Genomic DNA, 10,608 nt, shown 5'->3' with positions numbered 1-10,608 from the left:
GGGGCCAGGTTACCTGAGGGACCGCCTCACCCCCCTAACATCGACCTGCCCCACCTGGTCATGCAGAGAGGGCATGCTACAAACCCCGCCGGTAAGGGAATTCCACCTGGCGGGGTCCAGGAGGCGGGCCTTCTCTGCAGTGGCACCCGCCCTCTGGAACATTCTGCCCCTGGAGGTGAGACAGGCCCATTCACTCCCGGACTTCCGGAAGGACCTAAAAACCTGGTTCTGCCACCTCGCTTGGGGTGGGAGGGGCACCAGTTCATCTTGGGGGTGGCTATTGAAGATCTCTCCCCAACAAACAAGATCTGCGCTGCTGGATTTTATATTTTATATTTATTTTATTTCTATAGAGTTATTTATATTGTAACTTATGTGTTTTAATTCTGATTGTAAACTGCCCAGAGTCCCCTTTTGGGGAAGATGGGCAGTGATAGAAATTTGAAATATAAATAAATAAATAAATATAAATAAAGCCCTCAGCACCGAGGTAGCTGCAGGACTGCTCCCGCCCATCCACCCCTACTTACAGTCTGACAGGAGATGACCTGGAAGCATCTGGAAGCTGAAAAACAGTCACTAAAGAAGGCAATGGAAAATGATTTTTGCACATTGCCAGGAAAATTCCACGGGTACAGAATCATAGAGTTGGAAGGGAGCTGAGGTCATCAAGGCCAGTCCCCTGCACCAGTATTTCTCAACCTTGGGAATGTTAAGATGTGTGGACTTTAACTCCCAGAATTCCCCAACCAGCTATGATACTGCCACTCATGGGAACAGAGAGAGGAAGGGGGTCACCAGGCATGTGGAAGGCTAGACAAGAGTTTGCTGGCTGGGGAATTCTGGGAGTTGAAGTCCACAAATCTTCAAGCTGCCAAGGTTGAGAAACACTGCCTTGCACACTGCAGAATTCACTACACCACCCTCGCTAGATGCCCTGTCCATGAAATCACTAGGAATTGTGACTGGAAGGAACTCTTATGTGGCCCTCTGACTGTAATTGGTTGTGATTGGTTGTTATAGATTTTACTTATTTTAGACCATGGGTAGACATTGTTGCCTACCTTTAACTACAAAGTGACTCACAGATTGACCAAAAGATAGTTGTGCAAGATGTCTCAAAGAGAGCCATCACCAACCAGGGTAACAGTGGTTCCTTACCTGACAAGTGTTGATCCCTCCTTCCTCATATCCAGCACACAAGGTGTGAGGACCCATTGCCCCATTGTACCACTGGCTGTGGTTGCATTTCTTCATCTCCAGAATATTCACTTTGTTTTCTTGGAGAACATCAGAGGTCTTCACCCCTCCAAACAAAGGGAACAGATTAGTTTGGCTTCTACCTTCTCCCAGTGCTTCTCCCTTCCTTAACATCTCTCTGCCCCCATTTTCAAGTCTGAAGTCTGCATAGTTCAGAGCCTGACCATTTAAGAAAAAACAAGAAAACCTCCATAAACTTGTTATTTGGCCCTTAGCTGTAGGTGTGTGCATGACACCTCATGGTTTCCAAGCTATCTCAGCATCTTTGGATCTTCTCAAAATCCAAAGCCCTACAAGCTACATCTGTGGAAACCCAATAGAACCACAGCAGACATTTTCATCTACCTCTCAGTTTGCCCTTCTTTGTGCACCTCCATGGCTGCATTTCCAGCTGAACCCTGATCATGTTCCTGCCCATCTCACCTCACCCTCCATATCTCCATGCTTACTATTCTGGATGGCAGTGCCCCAGCCAGTAACGAGGCATTCTTGGAAAGAAGATTCAGAGCCCACCATGGCAGGAGGCAAGCAGGCTGGCTGCACGTGGTTGTCCAAGATGGCCGGGCTGCTGAGCTCTATCAGTGCAATGTTGTTGGCCTTGGTACGTGGACTGTAATCTTGGTGAAGGACAAGTTTGTGCACAGAATGAAGCTGTACAGTGTCTGGCAAATTAGAAAGATCGGTGGCACCCACCAGAATCCTCCAAGGATTAAAAAATCTGCAAGTAAGGATAAGACCCTGAGAGATTTCAGAGAAAGCCCCCCAGTCTTTGTTCAGGTCCACTCCCCCAATCCTTAACTCTACCTAAGAAAGATACACATCAACTGACAGCCACTGCACATGCAAATTATGAGTCTCAGGTGGGCATCTCACACCCAAGTAACTATCACTAAAACCCATGTTAAAATCTGGAAGGAGGTCATCAGCACAGTCCCAGGAAGCAACAGCACTTCCAACTTCATGAAGGTGGTTGCACTGGGACCCAGCCGTGCGCTAATGAGAACCAGCACCAAGGAAACATGGAACCTGCCAAGCATTTTTCAGAGTATGCAGGATACAGAACAGCCAGGGGAGGGGAAGGTTTGAATAATTTCCTTATCTAGCACTAACAACAGCCTGCCAGATATTCCTAAAAAGATGTGGAAGTCAAGTTTTGTATTGTCCAAGCATTTGTTCATGAAACAGCAGCACCTCTCCAGTAGCGGCCCCTTCATCTGCTCAACCAGCTTGGAAAGCAGAGAAATATCCCTTTCCTGGTGCTGATGGTCAAAGCAAGAGTCTCAAAAACCAGCTGCCCAGAGCACCCTCAGAACAATCTAAGAAACAGCTTTACCCAATTCTGAAATATATTTATTTACAGGAATACTTTTAAGTTGTTTTTCTAGAGCAAAGGCCTTCTTGGAGCAGAACAAACCCTTTTGAACAAACCTAGGGTTGGAATCAAATTCAAGCTTTCCTTATAAGTGGTGGTTCAGCTTTTTCTTGGGCACAGCCAGTATTTTAATTTTAATAAGCACCATGAGTTGTTTTGCCCACTTGTGAAACAAAATAAAGCAAAAAGAAAATCTAAAAACTTGTTGGCTGGCTGTTCAGCAAGAAAGGAGGCAAAAGAGTTGCTTCCTTCTGCCAGATTTTACTCCAGACTGTTTCTGGGGGCTGAACCATCTTATGACTTGGCTCAAGGGATGAGTCCAGAGATCTTTCAATGGCTCTGCTCAGTCTGGATTGAAGGATAGTTTTTCAATCTGACTCCTTTTCTAGGTCTACAGCACGATTTCATGGAGTCATCAAATCCACAGGTTCAGAGATATCTTTGGGGGGGACAAGGGGGTGAAAATCACCAAAGCGGCATCACACCACAAACTCTGCCCTTTTGAATGTGTTCCTTGATATCACACCCACGCACAGAACAGGTGGAGCTTGTGACATGATAGCATGGTGGCACTTCCATCATTCTGATTAAAGCATTGGATCCTATGGACTCTCTTGGATTGGAAGAAACCTCGGACATCATCTGGTCCAGAATCTACTCCTCCAGATGTTGCAGTGGGACAATGTCTGAGGGGATGAGGTATACCAAATGTCACAGAAATCAGTGCAGATGCATTTGAGACACACATGTTAAATGTTAAAATATTTTTTAAGGGACTGGAACTTTGATCAGCTATGGACTTGTATTGTCCTACAGTTACGATGGTCATAATGGAATGCACGACACCCTCGGATCAAATACTATCCTTTCCTCCTTTCTGCTCCCATCCTTGGAGAAAGTGGCTTTGCTAAGAGCACCGTAGCTGCCATCAGTTACCCCAGCTCCAATTCCACAGCTCTAGGAAGAAGCCGCTTCGGCAAAGGATCGTCGCCTGGTCGTGGTGCTGGAGCTTGAGCACCTCAATGATGCCATGAGCTAAACCGTGAAGGGCCACCCAAGACGGGAAGGTCATGACAGAGAGGTCAGACTAAATGCGATCCCTGGGGAAGTGTGAGGAGTGCCTAAGACTAAATAAAAGACTCAGATTCTAATCAAGTTTAAGCTCTGGCTTTTATTCAGAATAGAGTGCACACCAGTAGGAAGCTGAGAGTGAGAGAAGTGCGCCAAAAGTTGAATTAACTAGCCTCGTGCCAAATAGTGCTCCACCCCCACATTCCCCAGGTGTGCCCCACGAGTTCCACGGGGTGACCGGCCATCCCTGCTTGCTAGGTGAGAGGTCGTCCAGCCCCAATCGCCTCGGGCATTGCTCCGTCTTTCTTTCTGCGGTGTAATGGCTCGTTACCGGGCGATTAGGCTTCGGAATTCCTCGAAAGCGTCCGGACGCGCCCTTCCGATCTTCGCCCTGATCTTCTCCTTGCTAATGGTGTCAATTGCCGATGACCGGGTGATGAGGGCGTGTAGATCTCCTAGACCCATTACTGTCTTTGTCCTGTTTTATCGCCCATCCCTCTCCAGTCATTAGCAAGCCTCCGTGCTTTGTCATGCGAGCCGTTGCGATGTCGCCAACATCGCACTGGCGATCATGACAGGAAGGTAATGGCAACCCACCCCAGTATTCTTGCCATGAAAACTAAATGGATCGGTACAACCAGAGATATGTCGGTATACCATCGGAAGATGAGACCCCCAGGTCGGAAGATGGTCAAAATGCTACTGGGGAGGAACAGAGGATGAGTTCAACTAGCCCCAGACGTGATGACGCAGCTAGCTCAAAGCCGAAAGGACGGCTAGCGGCCGACGGTGCTGGTGGTGAACGGCGAATCCGATGTTCTAAGGATCAACACACCATTGGAACCTGGAATGTAAGATCTATGAGCCAGGGCAAATTGGATGTGGTTATTGGAGAGATGTCCAGATTAAAGATAGACATTCTGGGCATCAGTGAACTGAAATGGCCTGGAATGGGCCACTTCACATCAGATGACCACCAGATCTACTACTGCGGACAAGAGGACCACAGAAGAAATGGAGTAGCCTTCGTAATTAATAGTAAAGTGGCTAAAGTAGTGCTTGGATACAATCCAAAGAGTGATAGAATAATCTCAATTCGAATTCAGGGCAAGCCATCTAACATCACAGTGATCCAAATATACGCCCCAACCACAGACGCTGAAGAAGCTGAAGTAGAGCAGTTCTATGAGGATCTGCAGCACCTACTGGATGACACGCCTAAAAGAGATGTTATTTTCATCACAGGAGACTGGAATGCTAAGGTGGGCAGTCAAATGACACCTGGAATTACAGGTAAGCATGGCCTGGGAGAACAAAACGAAGCAGGACATAGGCTGATAGAATTTTGCCAAGACAACTCACTCTGCATAACAAACACTCTCTTCCAACAACCTAAGAGACGGCTTTATACATGGACTTCACCAGATGGACAACATCAACATCAGATTGACTACATCCTTTGTAGCCAAAGTGGCAGACATCTATACAGTCCGTAAAAACAAGACCTGGAGCTGACTGTAGTTCAGATCACGAACTTCTTATTGCACAATTTAGGATCAGACTAAAGAGATTAGGGAAGACCCACAGATCAGCTAGATATGAGCTCACTAATATTCCTAAGGAATATGCAGTGGAGGTGAAGAATAGATTTAAGGGACTGGACTTAGTAGATAGGGTCCCGGAAGAACTCTGGACAGAAGTTGGCAGCATTGTTCAGGAGGCGGCAACAAAATACATCCCAAAGAAAGAGAAAACCAAGAAGGCAAAATGGCTGTCTGCTGAGACACTAGAAGTAGCCCAAGAAAGAAGGAAAGCAAAAGGCAACAGTGATAGGGGGAGATATGCCCAATTAAATGCAAAATTCCAGAGGTTAGCCAGAAGAGATAAGGAATTATTTTTAAACAAGCAATGTGCGGAAGTGGAAGAAGACAATAGAATAGGAAGGACAAGAGACCTCTTCCAGAAAATTAGAAACATTGGAGGTAAATTCCAGGCCAAAATGGGTATGATCAAAAACAAAGATGGCAAGGACCTAACAGAAGAAGAAGAGATCAAGAAAAGGTGGCAAGAATATACGGAAGACCTGTATAGGAAGGATAACAATATCGGGGATAGCTTTGACGGTGCGGTCAGTGAGCTAGAGCCAGACATCCTGAAGAGTGAGGTTGAATGGGCCTTGAGAAGCATTGCTAATAACAAGGCAGCAGGAGATGACGGCATCCCAGCTGAACTGTTCAAAATCTTGCGAGATGATGCTGTCAAGGTAATGCATGCTATATGCCAGCAAATTTGGAAAACACAAGAATGGCCATCAGACTGGGAAAAAATCAACTTATATCCCCATACCAGAAAAGGGAAACACTAAAGAATGTTCAAACTATCGAACAGTGGCATTCATTTCACATGACAGTAAGGTAATGCTCAAGATCCTGCAAGGTAGACTTCAGCAATTCATGGAGCGAGAATTGCCAGATGTACAAGCTGGGTTTAGAAAAGGCAGAGGAACTAGGGACCAATTTGCCAATATCCGCTGGATAATGGAAAAAGCCAGGGAGTTTCAGAAAAACATCTATTTCTGTTTCATTGACTATTCTAAAGCCTTTGACTGTGTGGACCATAACAAATTGTGACAAGTTCTTAGTGGCATGGGGATACCAAGTCATCTTGTCTGCCTCCTGAAGAATCTGTATAACAACCAAGTAGCAACAGTAAGAACAGACCATGGAACAACGGACTGGTTTAAGATTGGGAAAGGAGTACGGCAGGGCTGTATACTCTCACCCTACCTATTCAACTTGTACGCAGAACACATCATGCGACATGTTGGGCTTGAGGAATCCAAGGCTGGGGTTAAAATTGCTGGAAGAAACATTAACAATCTCAGATATGCAGATGATACCACTTTGATGGCTGAAAGCAAAGAGGAACTGAGGAGCCTTATGATGAAGGTGAAAGAAGAAAGTGCAAAAGCTGGCTTGCAGCTAAACCTCAAAAAAACCAAGATTATGGCAACCAGCTTGATTGAGAACTGGCAAATAGAGGGAGAAAATGTAGAAGCAGTGAAAGACTTTGTATTTCTAGGTGCGAAGATTACTGCAGATGCTGACTGCAGTCAGGAAATCAGAAGACGTTTAATCCTTGGAAGAAGAGCAATGACCAATCTCGATAAAATAGTTAAGAGCAGAGACATCACACTGACAACAAAGGCCCGCATAGTTAAAGCGATGGTGTTCCCCGTAGTAACCTATGGCTGCAAGAGCTGGACCATAAGGAAGGCTGAGAGAAGGAAGATCGATGCTTTTGAACTGTGGTGTTGGAGGAAAATTCTGAGAGTGCCTTGGACTGCAAGAAGATCAAACCAGTCCATACTCCAGGAAATCAAGCCAGACTGCTCACTTGAGGGAATGATATTAAAGGCAAAACTGAAATACTTTGGCCACATAATGAGAAGACAGGACACCCTGGAGAGTGGAAGGCAAAAGGAAGAGGGGCCGACCAAGGGCAAGGTGGATGGATGATATTCTAGAGGTGACAGATTCGTCCCTGGGGAGCTGGGGGTGTTGACGACCGACACGAAGCTCTGGCGTGGGCTGGTCCATGAAGTCATGAAGCGTCGGAAGCGACTGAATGAATAAACAACAGGAAGAAGCCCATGTACGATGGTCCTACTTCGTTACACCAGTAGGACATATTATATATACATTACCTGACCTCAGAAATTTCTATCCAAAATAACCAGCTTCACCACTAGTCTCTGGGTTCACCCGAATCTGATAGTCACAACTTAGCACTAGAGTTCTTCAGTTAGAAGCTACCCAGTGTGTTGAATTGCACACATTATCATCCCTGGCCAGCAGGTAGCAACTTCAGGCTCATGATGGCCACGTTGGACAAGAGCATTGTTCGTTGTGTGACCCCAACCTTCCCTTTCCACACACCTTCCTCTGTGACAACCTGAGGAAGCTTCCTCACTGCATGGACACTTAGTGCTCTGTCAGGTGCCAGTGTCTTACCTCTTCTTGGTCTTGAAGCAATAAGCTGCAGTGAGGACCCACCGCTGATCAAGAAGGGACCCAGCACACAAGTGCCGAGGACCCTTGGAAGAGAGGACCTGGATGCTGACAAGCCAAGGCCACATTCCAGGCAAAGCGTCAATGCCATCCACATCCCACACACTGCTTTTGTTGCTAGGAGCCAGGGGCCTCTTCCCACAGTCTAAGGAGAAACAAAGGTGACAAGCAGAAATGAGCGAAAGCAGAGTAACCTGTGGTTCATAGCCGTACAGTTCACAGGGTCAGATTTGTCAGGGAATTTGGTTCCAGATGGATACCAAATCAGGCAAGAAGGATACAGGCTTGGTGGGAGATTTCATTCAGAACATTTCAGCCAGCGGGTTCATGAGATGGTTTCAGATGACCACCTGATAGGAGCTGTTGGCCCATTTGATCAGAACTCCCTGGGGAGGTATGCTGGCATTCACACTTGGGTGCTCATAGAGCATTCTTAACCCTCAGCTTGAACTAAGCACAGGCCATGATCCAGGTCTGAATCCCAGAGATCTGTTGCCAGTCGGTATACCCAGTTGATCTAGATGGGCTTTGTTTGGTAGACAAATGGTCTTACTCAAAATAGAACAGATGTTTCAGGCGAAAAGCTGGATTTTTACATGATAGTGAACAGGAACGTGTCCTCAGGGCCTGAGATAAATTTGACTATCCTTCACATGAGTTTGTGGAATATTTAATGGGGTTCCTACACTCAATGGAGGCAAACCAGACATCTCAGTCCAATGTGCATTGTTTCTAATGTTTCTGTTTTCCAACATAAAATCATTATTCTCAACTTGTGTCTAAATCCCAAGCCATCTTAAGGTCATCTTCCAAAATATTTTTTTTTCCTCCGCACACATCCCTATCTGAATGCAACTTTCTTTTCAGGTTCTATGCTGCAACTATTTTAGATTTTTTTGAAGGAATAACTGAGAAGTTGGAAGGCTTCAGAGCAAAGCATCAGAATATTTACAAGTTTACAAGAAGCATTCTTTGAAAATAAGAATGGTGGGTGAGCTGGTAAGGCAGCAAGTCTCCTGAAGAGTTGAAGGAGTGACAGGTAGCAATTTTCTACCTTTTTTCCCAGGTAAATGGATTCCTGAAAGACTACATTGATATATCAGCCATTTTCCAAATGGGCCATTTTGTGAGAATGCCCACAGCCTAGTCCCAAATTCTAAAGATGCCTGTTGATCCAAAAACATTGTCAACCGCAAAGCTGCAGCTGCCCACAGAAGCAATAATTTTGTTCTTCATGCAACCAATTGAACGTTGGGCTCCCTGAGGTCCCAAATTCTCAAAGGACAGAAGAAGCAGGAAGACAAGGGCAAGCACCAATGTAGAGACACGACTGGGGAAGTTTCCATCGTGGGGGGAGGGGCAGGGAGCCAGAGAGTGGCAGCTGTGCCAAGATTCCCACACCTCCCCCAGATCTCCCAGGCCTGCTTACTATGTGGGTCATAGCCATGGCTTCCCAACAACTGCAGCAAGAGCAGAAACAGCTCAAGAAGAATGCCCATCCTGAGCAATGGTCCATGGCCTCTATTCCACATTGTTTGAGTCATGCCTCAGCACTGAGATGCTGACATCAGAGGGTTCTCCTTCTGTGTTGCTTGGAGACAAGCCTGGCCTTGACTAGTGGCTGAGGGATGGGAGGAATAGGTCACCCATCACTGCATGGACTAGTCAGGTGGACTCCACCATGGAAGGGCTCTCTGGAAGCAGCCACTTTTGTCTGGTGTTTACTATAGCACTTACCGTGATGCTGGCTCTAAATAATTGCTGAAAGAGGTTTGGTGATCATGGCAGGGCTTGTGAGATGTCTTCACAATAGACATTCTGGAAGCTTAAGCATCTTCTGGAAGCATTGCTAGAACACCCTCCTTGACTGGTGGGAGAAGCGGATCTCAGAATGTTAATCCACGATATTCAGCAGCGGCCAAATTATGTAAGGGGTCCTAGCAGCTTTTTGGAAGGATGCAAAGGGACCAGCCGCTGGTCCATCCCAGGAGCTTCACAGAGAATGCTGGAGCAACTCGTTCATCAAGGAACACATCCATTTCAAGAGCAAAAAAGTTTTGGTCCTGCCTGAAAATATTGCACTTCCCCACAAAGTTCTTTGCAAGCTAATGAGGCTGAAACTGGCTCAAGGTACCCAGACTGTCTATCTGAAGTTTCTGACAGTCTCAAGTTTACTTCAGCATCTCTCATTTCCCTTTAGCTAGGTATTTTCTAAAAGTGGTTTTAAATGTTTTCTATTTATCCCACAAGTTGGATATTTATTAACACATACAAAGAGAGGCTACGTTCCCCCAATACGCTTAGTCTGGTTGTTGAATTAATCCATTGTTTGTACAGCTCGGTGAAACTTCAACTATCCAGGTGGGTTCACAAAATACACTAACCCATTATACATTTTCTAAAAAATGGTTAACCCTAGCCCGTTTCATCAGGAGTCCAACCAAAGATCATTCAACAGTTTTATACAAAATCTCCCTGCCATGTTTTTGCCTACGCATCCAAAAGCTTGTTCTGCATCTTGGAGCAGCCCAAGCAAGTGGGCCCCGGCTTGCCTCCTGCCGGCTGAGCAGCCACAAGATCCCCGGAAGAGCAGAGGCAGAGCTGAGTCTTAGGCACCTCCAGGAGAGCGACGGAAGACCCTGGCAGCACCTCTTGCTCTGGGTCAGTTGGGTTTTGTTCAGAAGACCTGGCAGCAGGGAATTTAGAGGCGGGGAAATCGCCCTTCTGGTAGTGCCTGGCTGTGCCTCTTGAGCAAACTGGGTTTGCAAGGCCCAGTCTTTGCAGCAAGGAAGAAAGCTTTGAAATCTCATCTTCCTTTTCCAGCAAAACAGGCTA

The sequence above is a fragment of the Candoia aspera genome, chromosome 7, assembly GCF_035149785.1.
Source record: "Candoia aspera isolate rCanAsp1 chromosome 7, rCanAsp1.hap2, whole genome shotgun sequence".
NCBI lineage: Eukaryota > Metazoa > Chordata > Lepidosauria > Squamata > Boidae > Candoia > Candoia aspera.
This window is presented reverse-complemented; position numbering follows the sequence as displayed.